Source organism: Poeciliopsis prolifica, unplaced genomic scaffold (assembly GCF_027474105.1).
Source record: "Poeciliopsis prolifica strain line A6 unplaced genomic scaffold, Auburn_PproV2 SCAFFOLD010, whole genome shotgun sequence".
Classification (NCBI taxonomy): Eukaryota; Metazoa; Chordata; class Actinopteri; order Cyprinodontiformes; family Poeciliidae; genus Poeciliopsis; species Poeciliopsis prolifica.
Genome location: NW_026562385.1, coordinates 116,411 through 139,196, shown reverse-complemented (window position 1 = coordinate 139,196; position 22,786 = coordinate 116,411). Strand labels below are relative to the sequence as shown.

General features: G+C 40.4%; 1 protein-coding gene across 1 annotated transcript in view; it reads left to right on the top strand.

Annotated features, from left to right (window-relative positions):
* The window catches only part of pde4a (phosphodiesterase 4A, cAMP-specific), a 44,519-nt gene that overhangs the window by 1,476 nt on the left and 20,257 nt on the right, over nucleotides 1–22,786 (top strand). The window lies entirely within an intron of this gene.

Below are 22,786 nucleotides of genomic sequence, written 5' to 3'. Positions count from 1 at the left end.
GGCCGCCCACTCGTTACGCAGAATCAGCATCTGTAAATACCAGTAACAGTTTTGCAGTGCACATGCTACATGTACCCCGCGGAAGAGTAACACGATGTGCGTCTGCGCGCGCTCCAGGCCTTTACGGTAACGGGAGGTGGGGTGGGGGCGCTGGGCTGTTGGAGCCCAAGCGCAGCAGGGGATGGCAGAACCTGTACGTGGGAAATGCTCTGACCTCTGACCTGCCGAGAGGGTTGAAATGAGTAAATAAATAAATAAATAAGTCGGGCAGTGTGTGTAATGAGATGAGTGGAAATTATGCAGCGCTACCTGGACATGTGTCACCACTACACTGTCAACACAGATGGTTTCAGACAACATCTAATCTGGGCCACATGGCTGCTCTCTGATCAGACATGACAGTGAGATTTTCATTTTCTCAACCAGAGGGCTCAGCCTGACACTGCGGACAGATACGAAGCCCAAACAGATAAAAGAGTTATACTACATACGCATACCTGCATACATCCTGGCCTAGCCGCTTTTGAATTGAATTATATGACGCATTTTAAGCAATAAAATTAGATTTAAGTCTTTTCATTAAGTGAATCATGAAGCAATACAACCACTCTGTCCTTACTCAACAATTTGCTGTTTGCCTTGAAGGTAACACTTTTTTTCCCTTCTTTTCTTAGCTGCTTCTTTTTAGTGCAGTAAAATGCACAGTCTGTTCAATATGAGGTAGGTTTGCAGTTAAATGACTCATTTTTATGAGATTATCTGAGGACAGACAAGGCCTGTGCTGAATTATCAGTTTTAAGTCAGTCTTCTGTGGTTCTTTCAAATACAACTAGAAGTTGACATGAATGATGACAAAAAGGTGGATCAGGCAGTTATGCGTATTTTTCTTTTTCTACTGTCATTAATGTAACGACACAGACGGCCAGCCCAGCGGGCCCCAGGGAGTACAGGGAACAAGTCCAGCTTACTAGAGGAAAGCCGGACATGTGTTTCAGACCCCAGGACACGCGCTGAGGCGGTTCAATTTTTAGTGCACTGGGACTTACTCAGCCTGCCCCTCTCCCTATGTGGGCGGTGAGAGAGGAGAGCAAGAGAGAGTTGGAAATAATTTGATTCCAGCGCTTTCTGCTCACCATGCTGGCTCCAACTGTTCATGTTCACGTCGGAGCATGAAGTGTAGTGTGCGATTTGCGGTGTGTTTTGCGATACACACTGGTCAGGAAGGCACAGCGCGGCCACGGTTGCCTGATAAATGTTGCGTGTCCAGAGTAGTGTGGAAATGAGGCTTGCTGAATGTGTGTGTGTGTGTGCGTGTGTGTGTATGTGTGCATGGAGGCATATGTGTGGGATGTGCACCACACATGACCTGTAGACCATATGGTTGCCATTAAACCTGACATAATCTCTTCTCATATCAATGGGAGATCAGAGGGATTTCTGTTGTGTTATTACTGTCATTCTTCTATATTACAGGGACAATGAGTTCCTCCTTTATGAATACTTCGGGATGAGGAATGCTTTGAGGAGATGCCTCATCCTGGCTTTGTTTTCATCATCCTTTATGAAATCCATGTCGATGCAGCAGCTCTGCGTTTTGAGCTGTTGGCTATACGAGGTAAAATCTGGCGTATGGAATACAGATAGGCCAGATTTTATAGAATATTTTTAGGGATACGTCTTTACGTTCAAGTCAGTATGTATAGTTTGGACCAGATTAGAGAAAAAAAGCATAATGACTACAGATGTGGTCCCCAATTTTTTTGTTTTGGTCATTTGCGTTTATGCTACATAATATCATCTTGAAAAAAATGGCTAAAACCTAGTCAACCTCTGACCCATAGTGTAGGATTTCAATGCTTTTATCTGGCCCCAAACATGTTTTCCTTTTTTATATAACATCTAATCAGCCGAGGAACACTGAGTATTTTCATGTAGCGGAGAGGGGAGGGGGAATGATCGGTCCTTGGTTTCGTCGAGAACTGCCTGACCCGGAGCGCGACCTCGGTGTCTCAGAGAAGCACACTGTTCAATCAAAGGAAGGATGGTCAAGACCTCGCCTTGCAGCTCCGAAGATCAATGAACTGAAGAGCTGCTGGAGGGAAAGCCTCACACAAGGTTCAGCAAGAAAAAGATGTGCAGCTGTGACAGAATCCCCTTGAAAACAAACTGATCTTAACTCTCATGAGTCTGGGGATGAGAGAATCTGTGTGCCGTTCCGCATACCTCTTTGAAGAATCTGTCTTCCCAATTGTTTTTACTCCTCTATTTCTGTGCCTATGATATAGCCTACAAAATGGCAGTCTTAGTGGCAATCAAGTTCCCCTGAGAGAATCAGTTTGCCTCCTGCTTACAGCCCGATGCCTTTTGTTCAACCTTCTCATCAGCTCTTTCATTAGGGGAAGCAGATGTAAGCGTATCAGTCATCAGGTCCCAAACCCTCGATGAGCTTTGGGAAGTTTTAACACTCAAATAACGTACTGACAAAGACAGAGCAGCAGGTCATCATACAAATCTGCTGCTGTGGGTTTTTGTCTTAACCCTGCTACTGAAAAAAGCAACAACAAAGTGTGTCAATGTGAAGAAGAACCCACTGGATTTACATGAGGAGTGGCGGAGCTATAAAGTGAAATAGATGTGCCGAAAAGAAAGGAAGTTCTCACTGAGTTGAATCGCAGCAGCGCTGGATTTCGGTTCAGTTGTCTGTAGCAATTTCAAACCAAAGCTTTTCCCCACCAATCACCTCAGGCTGTCTTAACAAGATTTTGTAGCCCATAAGCTACAAATCTTGCTCAGATTTATAACCCAGAGCTGCGCTTTTTTTTGTTTGTTTCTTTCTTTCTGTTTCTTGCTCGGCTGACTGGCTGGCCGCCACAATAATTTTGATTATAATGAGGTACAGCTTCAGCTAATTACCTAACAGCTGTATCTCGGAGTTAATCATACGTTTACATTCCTAGAAATAATAAGAAGTCCCCACTCTGAGGGTGTTCCTCCTAGTAAATGTGTTTTAATAGCACTAAGTAATGGACCTCTTATCTCATTTGTGTGCAGAAACCATCTGTTTAAGCTACGGATTGTGCTCCTCTGTGAATACATCATGCTTCCTCTTTACTCTCGGAGCTAATTAGTATCCGGAGGCGGTGCGTGTGCTGGAACGCCACTCGCTACTGGCTGGGCTCAGGCAGATCCCAGGAAAACATTCCCATGAAATCCCTTTCGCGTGAATACAGGAATGACACCACACAGGTGTGTGTGTGTGCTCCAGGGCAGAGCATGCAGCCTTCACCTGAGGTCTCTTTCTTGTGTGTGAAAACCTTCTCATGCGTTTTGCTTCTCGCTGACACTCAGGCCACTGGTTTTGCACATTCAGCCAGTTGTGTGAACCCAGCGGAAACATTGACATCCGTGCATTTTAATTACCTTCACACCGAATCGCATTAAAGGAGTGATTGGCCAATTTTTATTTATTTATTTTTTGCTTTTCACAAGTGGTGACTGGGCAGCGATCCCAGAGAGAGCAGAACAAAAGAGAGCTGCAGCATGAGGCACTACCAGTCAACCTGCATGCTGCTACCATTATCGCTCCCATTCGATGGAGCTTGTCTGGTTTCATTTTATTTCAAACAAGTCCTTAGTCCCTTCTCATTCTGGATTCATGTCCATTAATTCCCCTTCACTGAACTTTCTGTTTTTATTATGCTCCATTTTCCCCTGTTTCATTCAAGATAGCATAGTGGTTTTCATAAGCCTGAAGCTACGTCCCTTCACCCCTCTTATCTGATATTGTTCAAATCTGGCTTTTGTCCATTCAGACAATAGCCTTTGATTCTTACCTCACTCTAAATAGGAGATATTGATTCCATCTTTGTTTTTTTTTTCCTCAGTTTATTTTTCTTTTCATCATGTGCTCCCCTCATTTTCGCCCCTTCTTCTCATTGGATCCTTACTGCCTCTGAGATTGTTTCTGATAGTTTTCTTATTGTTTACAGCGGCATTTAGTGCACTATCATACATCTATCATTTCATCCTCCACTCTCTCTCTTGTCCTTTGACATCCTTTGTGGCTTGCAACAACCTCACCACACACATATTTCTTTCTTCATGAGTACTTTGATCATCACCCTAAAGATAACCACAACCTGTACATTGCTAACTGTAAAACTAACCTAAACTTAATTCACACCTCAGTCCTAAACATAAACCGCAACCCAAAACCCAGCACTATTTTTTATGCCATAAATGTGGATCTTCACAACATATTATTTTTTAATTAAAAAAATCAATCGGGCTTACATTAGAATTGCTAAAACACACACACCATTCATGAAGTAAAATCTGATAGAAAATTTTTACATTAAAGTGAAGACATATTTTGATTAAATCAAACATATTTACATATCTCTTGCACTAAGAATCATATTGGGAACAAGCAGCATCTGTATGTGGTTGGAAATCAGCTGACATAAAAAAAATGGAGTTCAAAAAGACCTAGACATCAAAGAGAAGTCTGTTTGATCAAAAAAAAAATATAGCTTTTTTTTTTCCATTTGCTCTGAAGTGTAAAAACAAACCTCTTTTAAACCTAATTTCAAATCACTTTCTTGTTGGATTTATTCTTCTTATGTCAGAAAATAAACCTTTTTAGCTCCAGGAACTGTAATTTATTCTTTCACCCTATTGGCAAAGAAGAGCTGAGAAGGAAATAAGGAAAAAAAAAAAAAAGCTTTTGAGTGAAATCATATTGCCCTCTTGAAACCAAAATAGAGGTCTTCAATGCTGAAAAATAATTTAAATGTCAAAATGTGCAGTTTCAGAATATGGTAGTTTTTTTGGGGGGCGGCTTTGAGCAAATACATGACTGAATTAAAAACTGCTCAGTGACACAGCTGCTGTGTTTCCAGTGGACGAAATTTCTCAGAAACAGCGGTGTTCTGTTTTAGTGGCAGCAAGAAATGACTTATTTTTCTTTTCTGATGCTGGGACACAGAGTGATGCCACAAGCGGAGGGCAACCCCTTCTGAAATGTGCTTTAGGCTGCTGTCTAAATGAAGATCTGTCTAAATGACTGAAACTGACAGTCCCTCTGTCAGCTGCGGAGCAAAGAGAACAAATGGACGGCTGTGTGGCGGCGCGTCGTGCCCGAACCGCTGTGTGACTGGCGAGGGGAAGTGCAGAGCAGCTCATCGGAAAACTCACAACAAATCAGAGCTGGGTGACATGAAGGCGTCCACCTGGAGACCGTGCTTCGTGCAGAGAGACTCGCTTTAAGACGGCTGAAGCCAACGTCTCATCTGAGGTTTCAGGCAGATCTCCCGCCTGTGGACACTTTTCTTGCCCAATTTTCCTGGCACGGTCAGCCTCACTGGACAGCTTTAAAAGGGAGTCTTTCCTGTTTGGAGTAACCGGACAGATGGTTTTACTGTGTTCATCGTGGCCTTCTCCAACGTTTCTGACAAAAAAAAAAAAAAGCTTTGATCAGATTGTCCTTTTTGTATTGTTCACACTCAATATTTTTTTTCTCAGTGCATCATTAACACCACTGACAGATTGAGAGTGTGACCCAGGCAGGTTAAGGAGACAAAAAAGAAAAGTTTGTTTTACCCACTGCTGTTGTTGTACAACTCGCTGAAAGTGCTTTTATTTGAGCTTACATGCTGATAATTCAAACAGTTTCAGCATGAGAGCTCCCTAAATGTGCCAATGAATATTTCATAGTGTGCTAATTTAGAAAATAGACAAAACAAATCAGGCGGTGAATGCTGATTGCTCAGTGAATCTCTTGAAGGAAAGAAGACTGTTTTGAAATTCACAGTAAGAAACAGAAGCTAAACTCTGCGCCATGCAGAACAGAGAAGTCAGGCTTGTTTAGATGCTTTGTGTTTATATTTTTATACCATTAATGTGGTATAAGCAATAAAAATGCATATGATGATATTTTAGCAGAGAATCTCTCTTTTTTCACTTAAAAGTGTTCTGTATTTTTCAAAACCTGCTCACAGAAGCCATTCAAATCAGGTTGAATTGTGCCCCCACTTTAACTTTTTTCTTCATAAAGAATTGTGTTGAAATGCGAGGGCGAAGCAGAATATGTTGAGTCTTCGATTAATTTTCCATATAGATGGATACCAAGATAGACAGCTTCTGAAAAAAGCTTCTCAGTTAGAATTATTTCATTTTCAAAATATAAAAATAAAGGAAACAAAACAAAAACGACAGAGTCCTCTTACAAGACCTTTTCTAGTCGTTCTGTGGAATTTTTCTACAATCATCCTCCAATCAACTTCTGCGTCCCTGCTGGGAAAAAGTATCATCAGAGCATGATGCTGCCACCACCATGTTTCACAGTGAGGTGAGGTGTGTTCCAGGTGAAATGCAGTGTTCACCCAAAACACTGGATGGATTGAAAAGTGCTCTCTGAAATGTTGATGCTGTTTGTTCACATCATGAAGGACAATCTGATCAACTCTTTTCAATGTAAAACACATAAAAACATAATCAATTACATTCCCATCTGTGGTTGTATTGTGTCAAAACGTGATGGGCTATGCATATGTTTTGCAGTGTGCTGCATAATGTACATCTAACACACGTACTTAAGTTCTGTGGAAGCTGTGTGTGTGTTTAGCTGGAAAATCGTGCATACCTCGGTTTCCTGTGTTTTTGAAAGAGCCGCTGTTCCATGTCCTAACCTCTGGTAAGTCAAGTGTGAGCTATGCAACCTGCCAAAACATTTCTTGTAGGTCATGTTCATGTTCACACATTAAGGGGAAATGTGCAGACTGTTGGAGGGCAGAAAGAGGAGAAAAACATGCCTCAAAGGTCCAGGGTGGTATTTTTGTGTCACGCTTCTCTCCAGTCTGACTTTTTGACATTTTGAAGTGGCTTCTTCTCCTTTAGTTTGGGGTAAAATGCTGTCCTTTAGTCATTTCCTTCATTATACAGTTAACCATGTCTGGATGGGATTTCTGAAAGATGCTTCAGCCGAATGGGAGATGTGTGTTACCTACAACAAAGCCGGAGTAATTAGGACAAATGAGGCCTTGGGTTTCTCTTTGTGTGTTTATTTGAGATTCAAGGGCTTATTGTATGATTACTTGTGTGGATTGGGGGTTTTGTCGCGTGAGGCTTCCTTAACGGAGATCAGAACGAACTCCTCTCTCTGTGCATTTTTCCTCTCCAGAGCTCCTTATTTTTTGTTTTTGGCTTGTTTTTTCAGAAAATCCCAAAAGCTTTCTGATGCAATTCACAGCAGAGATGATACCCAGCCAAAATTTGCAACATCCCAAAACCGAGCTCCTATTTCCGGCAACCAACTCCAAATGCAAAGATAGGTATCCAAGGTATCCAAACTAGTTCTTTCTTGGAGGAAGATGACACCAATGCTCAGATAATGTCAATATTATCAGCTTTAATTGGCAGACTTACTCAAACAGGTGGGATGAGAGAAACCAAATCCATAGAGAGGCTGTTAGGATAAAGAGAGTGGAGATAAGGTAAGTGTGGGGGAAAAAAAAGAGAGGCAGGAGCACACGTGTGTTTCAAGGACAGAAAATGAAGATGCTTCTCTTCACAGATGACTGACAATTGTGTGTTTTGTCAGATAAAATTTCATGCAATATCTGTCTGCAATTGGTCACGCTCATTGCCACTCATGGCCATAGTTGCACAAACCAGCGGTGCTGTGTACATCAACGCCGGCCTTTCTCTCTCCCAGAGTGCTATAAATAGGAAGAGAGAAGCCCGGGGCTCTCAATGTAATGAGATTAAACCAAACCGGCCTCAGCTTGCACTGTTTTATTGAGCTTGATTTCAGTTTCTATTCCATATTCCAGTATGTATATTGAAGATATTGATTGTGGCTGCTGCCTCTGCGAGCTAAACTGAGTCCACAGAGGAGCCTTCTGCTCAGGCATCAGTATGTTGTGTTGGTTTGGGAGGATGTGCATATGGGAAGGCAGATAAAGGCACAACTGAGAGATGAATGATAATGGGCAAGACTCATCTTGCACCCTGTAGGGCATGGCACATAAAGAGGCGCTCATCATCATGGTAAAGTGTTTGTCACCATGCAGGAGCATCATGAAGCATCAACCTCTGACTTGAAATTAAATCTCCTCTTTGCTTCTTGACTTTTTGCAGCCGTTTTTCCTCTCTGCTTCTCTCTCCCTCTCTTTCGCTCTTTCTATCTGCCAGTGGAAAAACAAAAGCCAACCGCAGTACGAAAGGCTTGCGCGCTGCTTTCGTATAAAGGCAGACGGCGAGTCACTTTGGCACAATTAATTGTGGATGCCTGTGCGTGAGCATGTGTTTGGGTGAATGCTTCCTTTTGTGAGAGGAAAAAGTGTCTGGGGACATGCAGAGTGGGAGACGTGCATTCTGTTTAGACATACTGCCGACTCTCGCAGCCCATATTCCGAAAGTCTGACATTTTCAGACGGTCTGCTCGACTCCGACTGCTATTTCTATCACAGGCAGGGTTCATTACCAGTCTCAACGTCTTCCTCCATCACACCGCCATCAGTTATGGAGGACATGGCTCCCCATGTTCAGTCAATTCTCTGCTGATACATATACTACAAGTCACTAATCTACCACTTCTGTTCCCAATCGCAGCAAACAGTGCACTATCATAACAGCGTGGACAGATGAAAAAGGGGATGGAGAAAGACAGCAGCACAATCTATCTTCGAATTTAAAGCTACCATGAAGATGACAGGAAAATATTCATCACTTACAGCTTTTCTATGGCTTTCGGTTTTTTATTCAGTCTGAATTTGGCAACCGGTCAATAAGAGAATGAATAGTGGACCTGAACTCTGCTTAGGTCTCCATGAGACAAAACATAAGCAAAGAAATAGCAAAAGTTTTGTTTGTCACATACAGTGGAAAAGGAAAAACAAAGCAACCGAATGAGGGTAATCAAAGTTCTCGTGCTTTAAAAAGAGAGCGAATCCAAACGAGGCACAAGAGGGCAGGGAGCAGCATGGCATTAAAATGACAGACAGATTGAATCATCAGACAAGCTCCGCTTTAAGGCAATGGCCCCGAGGCAGTTTCACCATAAATGAATCTCTACTGACAAGACAGCCTTTTTCCTACTAATGCAATCTCATTGCTATCCAGGATAATCATGCTCATTTCCTTATAGTTCTCTAACTAAAATGACTGCCCCAAGTACTGCCTATTATTATTTTTTTATTAGCATTATAAGAGCAGTCAAATGCAGCTCATTTTCTCTAACTGCTTAATCTTTGCCGGGTACACTTTGTGAATACATTAATGCAAAACAAAATAACAAGACAAAAAATTCAGCTTAAATGAAAAATAAGTTGTTGTTTTTTTTTTGCTATAAAGTATGCTATACTGATTTGGTTATTTTTTTAAGTGTTGATAATATAGATGTGGACAAATTTATTAGGATTGCTCAAAAACACATGTTTTGAAAAACTACTCTTCCATTTCAGCAGCAATGTCTTACACTGAAATATAGATATATACCATATATATATTTGTCAGGCCGTATTTATTTTAAAAAACAATCTTTAAAATAAATGTAGTCAAAGCACTTTAAGCATTCGTACCCCAATTTACACTTTTAAATTGATTACATTTAAAGTAATTTCTAATTAGTAATTCATGACTTTTTGTTTCCCTGGGGTATAAATATGATGTGACACGTTGGCTGATTTGTCTTATCTGCTGGCCAACATGCAGGAAGATAAGCCAAGTTTTGTCACTGTAAACATGGTAAGTGTGGAAAAACAACGTCAACAGTTCACTGTTAAAGAGCTGCAACAAAGAGTGGCATGTTGACATCACCACATTTCCAGAACAACCATTAGGCAACATGCCAAACATTTGTTTGGGGTCGATGATAAGCTGTTTCTGTCCTGCATTCATAATGTGAACAGGAGAAGTTTCCTATACTCGCATGGTGCTTTGATTGCGACTGTGATTTGGTCAGGTGAGACAAAGACTGAGCTCTGCATGTTGCTCTGGACACTCACTGTTAAGTGTGATGGAAGATGTGTAATCCTGTGGGCCTGTTTCTACTCCTTATGAACCTAGTCAGAGTGTGTGATGTCACTGAATCAAAGTCTGGTCGTCGACGGACTTTGATTCAGTCCATCTGTCTTTGTAAACAAGATAATGACAAACAACATATTTCAAAATCATTAAGCATAAAATTATCTCTTCAGTCCTGAGACATAAATCTTGTTGAAAACCTGTTTATCGATTTGTGAGCAGAAGAAAACAGAAAAGGCACATGCTTGTGGTGGGGCTAAATGTATGACAGCAGGAGTAGAACGAGCAATGAAACATGCGCTCAAACTGGACACAAAAAAGGTGTTTATATCGGCATGCGTTTAAGTAATTTTAAAATTCCAGTCAAAACCCTTATTTTCTATTTTGATCAGATTTGACATATCATATTATTTCTTTTTTGTGATGCTTTAAAGCTTTTGCTAAATTTGACCTTCAGAGTATCTCTGTCAAAGATCATCTCTAAGGGTTTGGCAGTCAAACAGATTTCAACATGGAGATTAAATCTTTCCCCAAAACGCCTATGTTTTTACCACTTTCTTTTTTCAGGTTTCTCTATAAAGAACTATAAAGAACCCTATCTATCTATCTATCTATCTATCTTTATAGTGAATCCCCTTCCTCCACTGTGTTCCATAAAAATTTAATCTCAGTTTTAAATTGATCTCCTCACCAGAAGACAGGAGTAGAAACTTTATAATGTTTTATCACCATTGGCAACATAATCTGTCTTTAATAAAAATCTGAGTAATTGAGTGAAATCCGCCTCATCATCTATATACCTTAAATGACTTTAATCCCCCAAACACAATTTATGCATAGTGCTTTATATCAAGTAAAATAAACTCGCTCTAAACACTCATTTTGAATATGACAATGCACATTAATGAGAAAATAATGCATGTGTAGTTGTAAACATGTTTGATCCTGCTGCAGATTTGCAAATTAAAATGTGCACTAAAGCAGAAATGTGCGCATGCCAGCTCCCTCAGAACTCTAGCAAGTCATCTGTAAATATGAGAAGATAAAATCTCTTTTATTTGCTGTTCTCATTTCCGAAATTATAACCAGAGGAACAAACTCACTCAATGAAGGAATCATGGAACAGAGGCAGTCGACTTTATAAGTCCAAAACAACTTTGCCTGTGGAGTCAAAATAGAAAGCATTCAAAATTACAACTAAGGTGACAAGAGTTCAATGACCAAGACAAAGATTATCCTCTGCTGTGCTGTGTCTGATGGGTGAAGCCTTTATTGGATCATTCGCATTCTGCTGAGAGGATCAGGAGATAAACACAGATGTACAGTTGGAGTGTGGCCTTTCTTGGCTGTTATCTTCAACAGACTTCGAAAACCTAAAATGGCACTTATTTTCTGCCAGAGAATCAGAATGATCTATTAATACTTGTTCATTTTGTAGAGTTGCAAAAGAAATATTCTTCTGTTCTTGATCAGTCATTTTTAGACACATCTATCTCAGATAGATAGATAGATAGATAGATAGATAGATAGATAGATAGATAGATAGATAGATAGATAGATAGATAGATAGATAGATAGATAGATAGATAGATAGATAGATAGATAGATAGATAGATAGATAGATAGATAGATAGATAGATAGATAGATAGATAGATAGATAGATAGATAGATAGATAGATAGATAGATAGATAGATAGATAGATAGATTATCAGTGTTTGACAGGTTTTATTCACCTTCAGTTGTCTGTCTATCTATCTATCTATCTATCTATCTATCTATCTATCTATCTATCTATCTATCTATCTATCTATCTATCTATCTATCTATCTATCTATCTATCTATCTATCTATCTATCTATCTATCTATCTATCTATCTATCTATCTATCTATCTATCTATCTATCTATCTATCTATCTATCTATCTATCTATCTATCTATCTATCTATCTATCTATCTATCTATCTATCTATCTATCTATCTATCTATCTATCTATCTATCTATCTATCTATCTATCTATCTATCTATCTATCTATCTATCTATCTATCTATCTATCTATCTATCTATCTATCTATCTATCTATCTATCTATCTATCTATCTATCTATCTATCTATCTATCTATCTATCTATCTATCTATCTATCTATCTATCTATCTATCTATCTATCTATCTATCTATCTATCTATCTATCTATCTATCTATCTATCTATCTATCTATCTATCTATCTATCTATCTATCTATCTACCTACCTACCTACCTACCTACCTACCTACCTACCTACCTACCTACCTACCTACCTACCTACCTACCTACCTACCTACCTACCTACCTACCTACCTACCTACCTACCTACCTACCTACCTACCTACCTACCTACCTACCTACCTACCTACCTACCTACCTACCTACCTATCTATCTATCTATCTATCTATCTATCTATCTATCTATCTATCTATCTATCTATCTATCTATCTATCTATCTATCTATCTATCTATCTATCTATCTATCTATCTATCTATCTATCTATCTATCTATCTATCTATCTATCTATCTATCTATCTATCTATCTATCTATCTATCTATCTATCTATCTATCTATCTATCTATCTATCTATCTATCTATCTATCTATCTATCTATCAGTTGATGACTATGCCTCTAAGATAGGTGTGTGCAGCCCAGTTGAGGTCAATTCAAGGAAAGATGATCAGATTTCCAGTAAAAATACATCCTGAGTCTTGCTTATGGCTGCAAATGTCTTGTATTTTCTCTACTACTTGCTAAGGGACTTTTACAAATATTAGCTGTGACATATATGTGTATGTATTTAACACTGTAAATGTATTTTTTTATTCTGTTTATGTGAGGTTATAACCTCTAACCATATCAGTCAATAGTTCCATTGACAGAGGATATAAATGTTCTTTCTTTAAAAATAACAAGAACTCTGTAAGCATGTTTTATGCACAATTTAAGCATTTGGCTCAAAGAGAAAGAACTCTTTCTCAGTTAAATTCCACATATATAACTCTGATATTATCAATATGAACTTCAGTTATAGCTTGGGAATTTTGCTGAAGTTAGAATGTGTTCAGATTTGCAAGAAATTTGACATGTGTCAAGTTGCTATGTCACCACAAAGGATGCTTCATGTTTTTATGTGTCCAGTGGTGAAGTCAGACTTTTAGTTGGTTATCGTACTTTTTGTTTTTTCACAGCCATCATAAAATTTTTCCAGTCTGAATTTTATTAGCACTAAACGTTTGTAAGCTTCGTCTCAAGTAATGTGGTGACCGTAAAAAAACATGATGCACTGTGACATTCATGTTTAATTCAAAGCACTGGTGCGCATCGTAACAGAGCTGCTAGCATGTCTTTAGATTCTTAATGCTGTTATTTATAAATGGATATAATGACTCTGACAGCTGTCACATGACAATTAAATTATCACCCGAATCTGCCTCTCCCTCAGGCCTAAAGGGTGGACTATAGAGTTCAACCCAAAAACTTGTTTTCCCCCTCTTGTTTTATCCTAAAGCTGCTAGATTTTAGGCTTCCTTCACATCGTTTATCTGCCAAAAGACATGGCCTGCTGGTGGACACAGTGGAACCACATAATTCCTCTTAAGAGCCATGTAATTCCCTGAGGGGTTAGCTGAGAAGATAACAGGCCTGAAAACAGATCAAATAGGGCACAGGCAAGCGGCTAACATGCTGGCAAGTCAACTTTAAAAGTGTAAAACTGTCAGTGTTGTCCTCTCAGCTCGTCTCTGTCTGAGGTACCCTCAAAGTGTCCAAAAAAAGAGGGAGGCGGGACTTTATATTTAATGCTGAAAAAAAGAAAAGAAGAAGCTCACAGCATGACGTGCAAAACAGATAAGCAGGAAGAAATTGCTCAGGCTTGTGTTCAGGCACATCAACGCGTTACGGTGCAATTCAGAGCGTGAAGCTAAATGGCCCGTTTCATATGTGTTCAAATCGACCTTGAACACTTTCACGCTCGACTTCACCGTGCCCGGCATTTATTTTTGCATCACATTATATCCGTAATTATCTATCATTCGGGGGTAATATTCAGCACATCGCCTTTGTTCTGGAGAAATGACTATGATGAATGGGATGCCAGCACTGCTTATCAGGCTGCAGTTCATATCTAGATTGAATTCAATATGACAGATTGTGAAATGATATGGAAATTTTTGTCTCATGAAATTCGAAACAGAGTTTACCTTCACAAACAACCCCCCCAAAATAAAAAAAGGACTGCTTTCACATTTTACAGTTTTAGTTTTTCCAGGTCATCAGACACAATATTCATCTCAGACATGGCTAAACTAACAGGTATCCAAAGTAACCTGTGTATGAATATAATTGCACAAGCCTCATCCAAGTCTGATTAGAGCCATAGAATTAAAAAGTAACTTAAATGGATCTAAAAGAAACAACAAATCATGTCCAGGTCTAAAGAAATCCGAAACAAAAGAAAAATAGATCAAAAGTCCAACAAGTGAGAATTATTATCCACAAATCAAGAAAATATGGAAAACTGGTACCAGAACAAAGATGCCCACCTACCTACAGGTCTCATCTAGGAGATCATATGGAAACCAATGCAACATATAAAGCTCTGCAGACTGACCAGACAAGAGTAGAACTTCTTGGATGGCGCGTGTCCAGTTACATTATTTTAGTCAAACGTGTTGCCGATAATGTCGATGGTTTGAAACTGGATGACCTGCTGTAACTGGTTGAACCAGGAATTCAGATCTCTTCCAGAAAACCCTGAACGTCGCCTTAAGCTCATCTGCACTTGCATTATGCAGCAGGGGAGTGATCGAGAGCGATTTGGTATGGTGCGGATTTAAATCCTACTGAGATGCTGTGGGATGACCTTAAAAAAGGCCCATCGTGTTTAGCAGCTCTCAAATGGGGCTGAATGAAAGCAATTCACACACAGAAGAGAGGGGCAACATTCCTTCATGCCAATATAAAAGACTTATTGTCAGATAAGACAGAGTTTTAGGTTTTTACTTTCTCACATTGGTGCAGATTGGATTAAAGAGGCTTTTCCTCTAAAAAAAAAAAAGCTTTTTTATTTGAATATTGTTTTGTAATTATCTGAAACATGATCAAGAAATCCATGAGAGGGAAAATACATTTTCATAGATAGATAGATAGCAGACTAAGTGAAAACAGGATTACATTCACAGTCTGATGGTGGAGAGGAAGGAACAGTGCCACAGTGACATAAAGGTAGCTCCCGATGACTCACACCTCTCTCTTTCTTTTCCTTTTCTTCCTCTCTCTCCCATCTGGAATAAAATAAAAGGACCAGCAGCTCCAGCCTGCAGAGAGTCAGTTACGGGTGATGTGCTAAAAATACTGCCCCTCGTGTGGGCTGGTTGGGGAGGACGGGCTGGTGGGGCAAATGCACGGGGAGCCAGGTTTATGGATTTTGGCTGAGATGCCCGTGCTTTCCCCACTCCCCGCACTTCCCTACTGCTCATGTCTGTCCTCATCGCCTCAACATCACAGCGTTGGACTAATTGGAGTTTGTCAGCACACCCCTTGACTTTTTAAGAAATCTGGTCACTTCAATTAAAATCTAGTTTGTTGCACGTGCTTTAATCTTTCTGACCCATGTAAAGCCTCCCGCTGCTCTCATTTCCTTGCAGAGAAACTCCATTAAGCATAAAAAGTGAATCAATATGATAAGATTGCTCTCGCTGTTATAGCACGGTTACTCTGCCCCTCGAAGAGTTTTTGTCTCTTCGCTCCTAATTTATCTGGAAGTGAGTAGCAGGAAACCAAACAGAGCACCTATTGATTACATCTCTCCATCTGTCATTTCTGCGGATGGTTCAGTTGATCCATCTGTTTAGCTCAGCTTCCGTCTCAAGTGGAGGAGAAATAAAGTGCAGAGCGTGTAACTAAAACCTAGCAGCAAGGTGGAACAATGCCCATTATACGAATTGCTCTACTGGTTCTCTTGCCCTGCTATTTTGAAACTGGAACACTGGTTAAGAAAAAAAAAAAAAAAAAAACACTGGGGTTCGGGAGTCACGACTCTAAAATACTTACATTTCACACTCAACAACCTCTGGGATCGCAGAGGGAGGGGGATACATTTACATATAGAAGGCTATAGATCTCAATGGAGTAATAAAAAAATTTGAAGAGTGACTTGGGAATAGGAAAAAAAAGTGTTTCTGCTGCTGCTGCTTGTACTTTACTGAGCTGTAATGAATCATTTTTTGAGAGAAACCAGTGAGAAAAGAGAGAGAAGGAGAAAAACACAAATAGAGGAGAAACCCATATATAAAAAGAGAGAGACAGAGAAAGGAAATAACCATTCTGTCAATCTAGGCCGACCCTGTTGCCCCCCACCGTATAATATATGCAGCAGACAACAGCAAAATAGCTGGCAGGGAGTATAGGCGGTGAATTTTTAAAGAGGTAGATTCCAGCTATGAGGGTTTTTAGAGAGACCTCAGAATGCTCAGTGTTCCTTGAAGAGAAAAAAGGAGCTCCCCCAATTTTAGGAGGTTACACTGAAACTATCTTTGATGCTCAGACTGAGGAGAAAATTGTTTGATTTCTAAACAGTTAAACTACGCTGGCACCTGAAGCGTCTCCTCTAACCTCAGTCTAATTGAACATGTGTTTTATTTCACAATGACAGCCTGGAGGCAAAGAGGCCATGCGATGAGTGACGAGTGAGGATGACTGCTTTTCAAGCTCAGCATAGCAAGGATTTATGACCAAACTATTGCATATGAGGGCTGCTTTGACGTCTTAAAACACTTCCTACACTTGCTGTGAGTTTAAATACACTCATTATGAGCATGAATTAAGCCTAAGATTATCGTGGATTATGATTACACACACTTAATTAAATATATACATTGCATAATATTTGGTTCGCATCACTTGGTCAGTTGCACATCTCATTAACATTTTCCTCAACAAACTTTAGCTGGATATTTGACCACTCAGTTTATTTAAATTGGTTAGTTTTCTGTGCAGAGTTGATTTTTAGGTTAAATAACCAAATTCCCAATGTGGTCAAGTGTTAGGGCTTTTTAATGGGGCCCTGTTACAATACATATTTGGGTCCAAGTTTCAACTATCTGACCCAAACTTTAAGTGTTCGGAAATCACTAAGGCTCACCCTTCTATAACTGGAAGGTGCTGGAACACCAGCAGTCCCAGTGGTCGTCTCTTATGCCCTTACCACTGGGAACTAAACTCCGGAGGTGGTTAAAATATTACAGTGAGAAATGCGACACTCTCTCAAGAAGCCCAATCAGCTTTCACTTCCTGTTATGTAAACAGATGTGACTTAATAAGTTCATACGTGTTGTGTAAGCAGTCGTCAATCCTGCAGCACAAATTATTTTTATGCTCGTTATGTAAGAACTGAAATTTAAATCAATCTAGAATGTGCCCTACTGGTGAAATCTATTGTTGTTATATATATATATGGAGAGAAAGAGAGAAATACAGACACGTAGGCACATCTAAAAAAAATAGAATAATTTTGATGACTATAGCTTATAGAAAATGAAACCCCAAAATTCAGTATCCCACAAAACTAAACTACTTTGAAAAATGTCATTATTACAAACTCATGGTGTCATAGACTAACCAGCTTATTAACTCAAAACACCTCCAAAGCTTTCTTGATCCTTTAAACAATTTCTCACTCTGGGTCAGAACTCTGCACAATCATAGGGAGGAGTGCTGACTTGACAAACATCCAGAAGATATTCACTGACACCCTCTAAAAGGAGGGTGAGTTACAAAAGGTCATTGCTGAAGAATTTGGTTGTTCACAGAGTTCTGTATCATAGCATATTAGCAGGAAATGGAATGAAAGGAAGATGTGTGGTTGAAAAAAGTTCACCTGGAACAGGGAGAACTCGTAGCCTTGAGATGATTGTTAAAAGAAATCCATTCTAGAAGAGCCAACACGCAGAGATGGATATTAGACGTGGGCTACAAATGTTGCATTCCATGTTTCAAGCCACTAAACCAGAGACGACATCAGAAACAAGATGAAGAGTGAGTTGCCAGTGGAACTGGTGCATTGCACAAATTGGGCAGGGTAATGAAGCTCATTAAATTCACCTCAAATCAACAGCTAGACTGGTTAAAACTCGGACATACTGGGGTTTCCGATACGCCCATACATGCATAAAAACTGTTTACAGATGGGTAAAACAGGCTAACGTTAAGCTTCCAGAATGATTTCCCCTAAGTCACGACTGCAGCTTTATTGAGAATTTCTGAGCTGTGCCAGCAAACCAGTCGAGTGAAATGAGCTGTACTGTTTGCAATGAGAAATAGTTAAATACCCATCCAGATTTATCCCAGAATCTTGTCAAAGTCAATAAAAGGAATGCATTTGCAAAATCAAAACTTGTACATCTAATCACAGTTTTAGAACTCGTAGAAGTTGTTTGTTGTATAATCATTCCTCTTTTGAAAAAAAAGAAAAGGCTTTGATAAATCCTTAAAAGCACCAAGTTATTACAGCTAGAAGCCTTGTAGTTCCTGCACGAATAACCCTAGCAAAACATCGGAATGAAAATAAATCATCTGCATTTTTTGGACTTTATTCGTTTTCATTTACATGTGAATGCTCATCACCTTTGAGTCACTGAGTAGGTCGTGTCACAAAGGTACAACTCAACAGAGCTGAAAGTTGAGCAGCCTATGAAGCAGGCATTGACAGAGCGTGTCGGCCTGCACCTGAGGAGAGGCTTCTGAAATTTTCCAGGAGTTCAGAGACCTGCTGATGTGAAGTGACGAATGCCTCCGGTGCGTTTGAGGAAGACAGAGTAGAAGACAAAAAAACCCCAGCAAGGCCCAGATTCCCTGAGTGAGTAAAAACACAGTGCTAAGAGCAACGTGAGTGAGAGACCAGGAATCCTGGTGGAATAAATTTATTACCGTGCTCTTTAGAGAGGCATTGCTGTGGCTGCGCTTTCAGTGAGTGGAGGTCCTGTTGCTGTGCAGAATCAAGGCTCATTACCCCGTCCAGTGTATCCCATGAACTAAATCCCTTTCCTGTGGCATTTGCCAGGTGTATGATAGCAGCCAATCCCTCCGGGCTCTTCCTGAAAGGCATGTGTTTTGCACTTTCACAGTCTGTGCCCGGCTCTGTTTGGCAGGCCGAAAGCTAGGTTGGTTATCCTGTGGGCAGGATAATCTGCTGTAATCTGTCGCTCTGTGATCTGCATGGAGCACAGCGAGGGACTGGACGAGTGGGAGAGGCCATGGGTGGGACAGCTGGGTGGGGAAGGGGGGGCCACACAAGAGAGGGTGGAATCAGGTCAGGGGCATGACGCTGGGAAAACACTGACTAGTTTACATTAACTACATTATCAGACAAGAGCTGAATAAACATCTGAGTTCATTCATCTTTGAGGTTTTTTTTCTTTAAGATGAAATTTTTCACACAGTCTAGTTTTCCAGTAAAAAGTGGATCTCTTTGCGATTTTGGAGAACGTGGGGCCCGGGGCTGAAGTGGATGTGAATTTTCATCAGGGTTAGCATCGTTTTCGTTTATTATCTGTGAAAATACATGTGACTCATCAAAGACTGACACTTTTCATCCAACTGGGTGAAGGAAGAGTCTTTCTCTCTTCCACAGAATACTCGCAGAGAAATATTTGAAAAAGGATGAGACTGATTCCGAACCCTGGAGATTCAAAGAGTTTCATGAACATTCGGAAAGCCGAGTGACAAAAGTCCGGAGGCTCAATGTCTTGTTTGCTATGAGATTTTTCTGATTTCAATAACAAACCCCATTTCATTTTGAAAGTCATAGTTTCAACGAGCCACATTCAGGACTGATAACTACCCGATCCTCTGAGTCAAGAAAATACATGTCTGACAACATGATGTAGGCTCAAAGATATAAAAACCCAAAGCATCAGGCACTGTTCTACATTAAACTCAAGAGCAGAAGGAATAATAATCATAATGGAAAGCCATATCACACAGTGAGAAACATCACGCACTTAAGAAAAAAACCTGGAAACAGAGGTGAACCTTCCCAGGAGAAGGTTCTCTTGTAGTAATCAGAATTACTACAAGAAAACATCAACAACTCATTCAGGAGGTAAAAAAAACCCCCAAAAAACAAAGAAACTGCAGCGCTGCAAGCTTCACCCGCCACTTTTCATGATTCTACAACAAGAAAGAGACTCAACAAAATGGCATCCGAGGGAGAGCTCCGACGGGGAAATCATTACTGAACAGAAAAGAACACAGAGTCTATTCTTACATTTGTCAAAAACATATTAATGAAGACTTTAGGGAAATATTCTGTTGACTGACAAGACGAAAAGTGGATTTTTGTGCTTTTTGTCCACCCGACTCATTCATGCAACCGTGTACTGGGAAGAATTGCGAAAAGGATCTTAATGAGCATAATGTGCAAAATAAGACACAAGAGTCAAATTTGTGGTTATTAACAGATGTTTTTTAATTTTATTTTTGGGAGCAAGAGATTTCTTGAAAGATGATAAAATATTAATAGATTCCAATAAATTCTGGGATTTTAGAGCAGCTGATGACCAACTTATCAAAGTCTCGTTAGCAGTCTTCCCAGGGCTCCCTCCGACTGTTCACTTCCGCTCTTTTGTCCTGTGTTTTTCCTTCTCCCCATGCATGTCAAGGGATTATTTCCTCCACTCTCCATGTGGCTATTGTGGCCAGATGCCCCTCTCTTTACTCATGCAGAGAGGCGCCAGCATTCCCCTCAGAGCGCCTGCTCTGAGTGCATCCTACTGTAAATGTCGGCATTAAATTGTAAGCAGGCTTGAGCGTGGCTGTGTCTCCTGTGTGTGCCCAAGAAGCACAAAGGGCAAGTTGAGGCAAGTGGACATGGTGAGCCCGATCTGGACGTGTCATTTGAGATGTGTCCATTGCTGGAGTGCTGCTCTGAATCGTCCCCTGGCTGAGAGTGCTTTATAATAATGATTTAAAAAAAAAAAAAAAAAAAAAAAAAAAAGAAAAACGCTAATGTACTTAAAAGTCATAAGGATGACTCGAGCTTGGCAACAGAGTACAGCCGTGATTTTATGGTCAACCTATAAAAGGAGCACACTTTCCCAATTTGCAAGTCCTCCCCTCCTCTTCCCTTTCCCTCTGCCCTCTCTGCCTCCCCCACAGTGGTAGCAATCAGCCAGGTGCTAAATGCCAGGGTGAGGCACCGCTCATGGCTGGGTGGGGGCTGAAATTGCACATGGAAATAAGCATCTGTGCTTGCTTGGCAGTGTGGGAAGCGGGAGGAGGAAATAACTGTCATTCTGCACCGAGACTATGGATTATGTGTGCATGTCCTGTGGGGAAAGACCACGAGATGGACTCAGGCAGGTTAATCATTAACTTAGTGAACTGAGAAGAATGAAGGCTTGTGGGGTGATGTGGAGGGGGACCAGAAGTTATTCATTTTCTTTTTTGTATGTAGTTTAAATGAATGAGGACTGGCTCATCCCTTCACAGGAACCTGATCATTAGCAGGGAACAGAGAGAGGCAGAGATAGAGGAGCTGATACCAGCCAGACTGTTGGGAATTAGCTGATCTGGCAGCCCTGCCCTCGCCAGGGGTTTCTCAGTGATGGTAGTTAATGAATAATCAATGGCAAGAGAGGGTCAGTGGAGGGGATGTATGTAAATCTCCTCTACACTCTCATATAGACTTAATAGTTTAATTAAACTAATCGCTGTATTGACTCAGGGCTCCAAAGCCCTTTGAAGCCTGCTGTATTAATGTCATGATATCAGGCTCCCGCTTTTGTTGCAGAAATGTGTGCTGAGAGGAGACTAAATGAGCCGCCGCCGCTGCCGCCACTGCTGCTGCTGCTGCTGTACAGTCCAATTTTCCCCGGCTTATTCTGCATACAACAACTCTGTGTGAGAAAACACACGGGGGTAATTTAATAATCACACCAAATTCAAACCTGCACAGAAGGCACCCTCAGCCAAGATATAATGCGCCGTGATGTAACAGTGTTGGAGCACACACGGCAAATGAACTTTACATTTTCCGAGTCAGTGGCTGCGTTTCTCAGTCATGCAAAAGAAGCCATATTATCCATTATCACAAAGCTGTCTCTGGCGTGCGTCAGAGATGCCTTTCAGGTAGCATGGCAACATGGGAGACGGCAGCTTTAATGTGTTCCTCTGCAACCAGACGGAGACAGTTTGTTATCTTCCACAAGGAGTCAGTCTATTGGCACAAATCCCCAGTCCCTCTGAAACCTCTGATTATCATGTGATTGTCCACAGCGATACACTGACATGATGAAGCCAGCAAATGGGGAGTGCATGTTTCTTGCAAAGGCATTCACCAACTTCTGCATTTTGTAATAACCACAAACTGCGATCCATTTTGTTGAAATTGCATGTGACAAACAAACAAAAACTAGTAGATGTGAGGCAAAAATAAAACGATACATGGTTTTTAACGTTTGTTTCCAAAAGATTATAAAAAGTTCTTGACAAGAGGAGCAGTAACACCCAAGAAGTCCATAGCAACTCTAGAGAAGCTTAAAAGATCCCCAGTTCAAGCGAAGGGATCTGTTAAATCATGTTTTACTTTAGTGTTTTCTAAAGAATATTTTAAAATAAAGAACACACTACAACAGATTACTGAATGCACTGTTTTAGAGATTAAAACTGTGCATTCGGTTCACTGTTATGGTGGACATGGACAAAAAAACTCCCGGTCAACTGTAAAC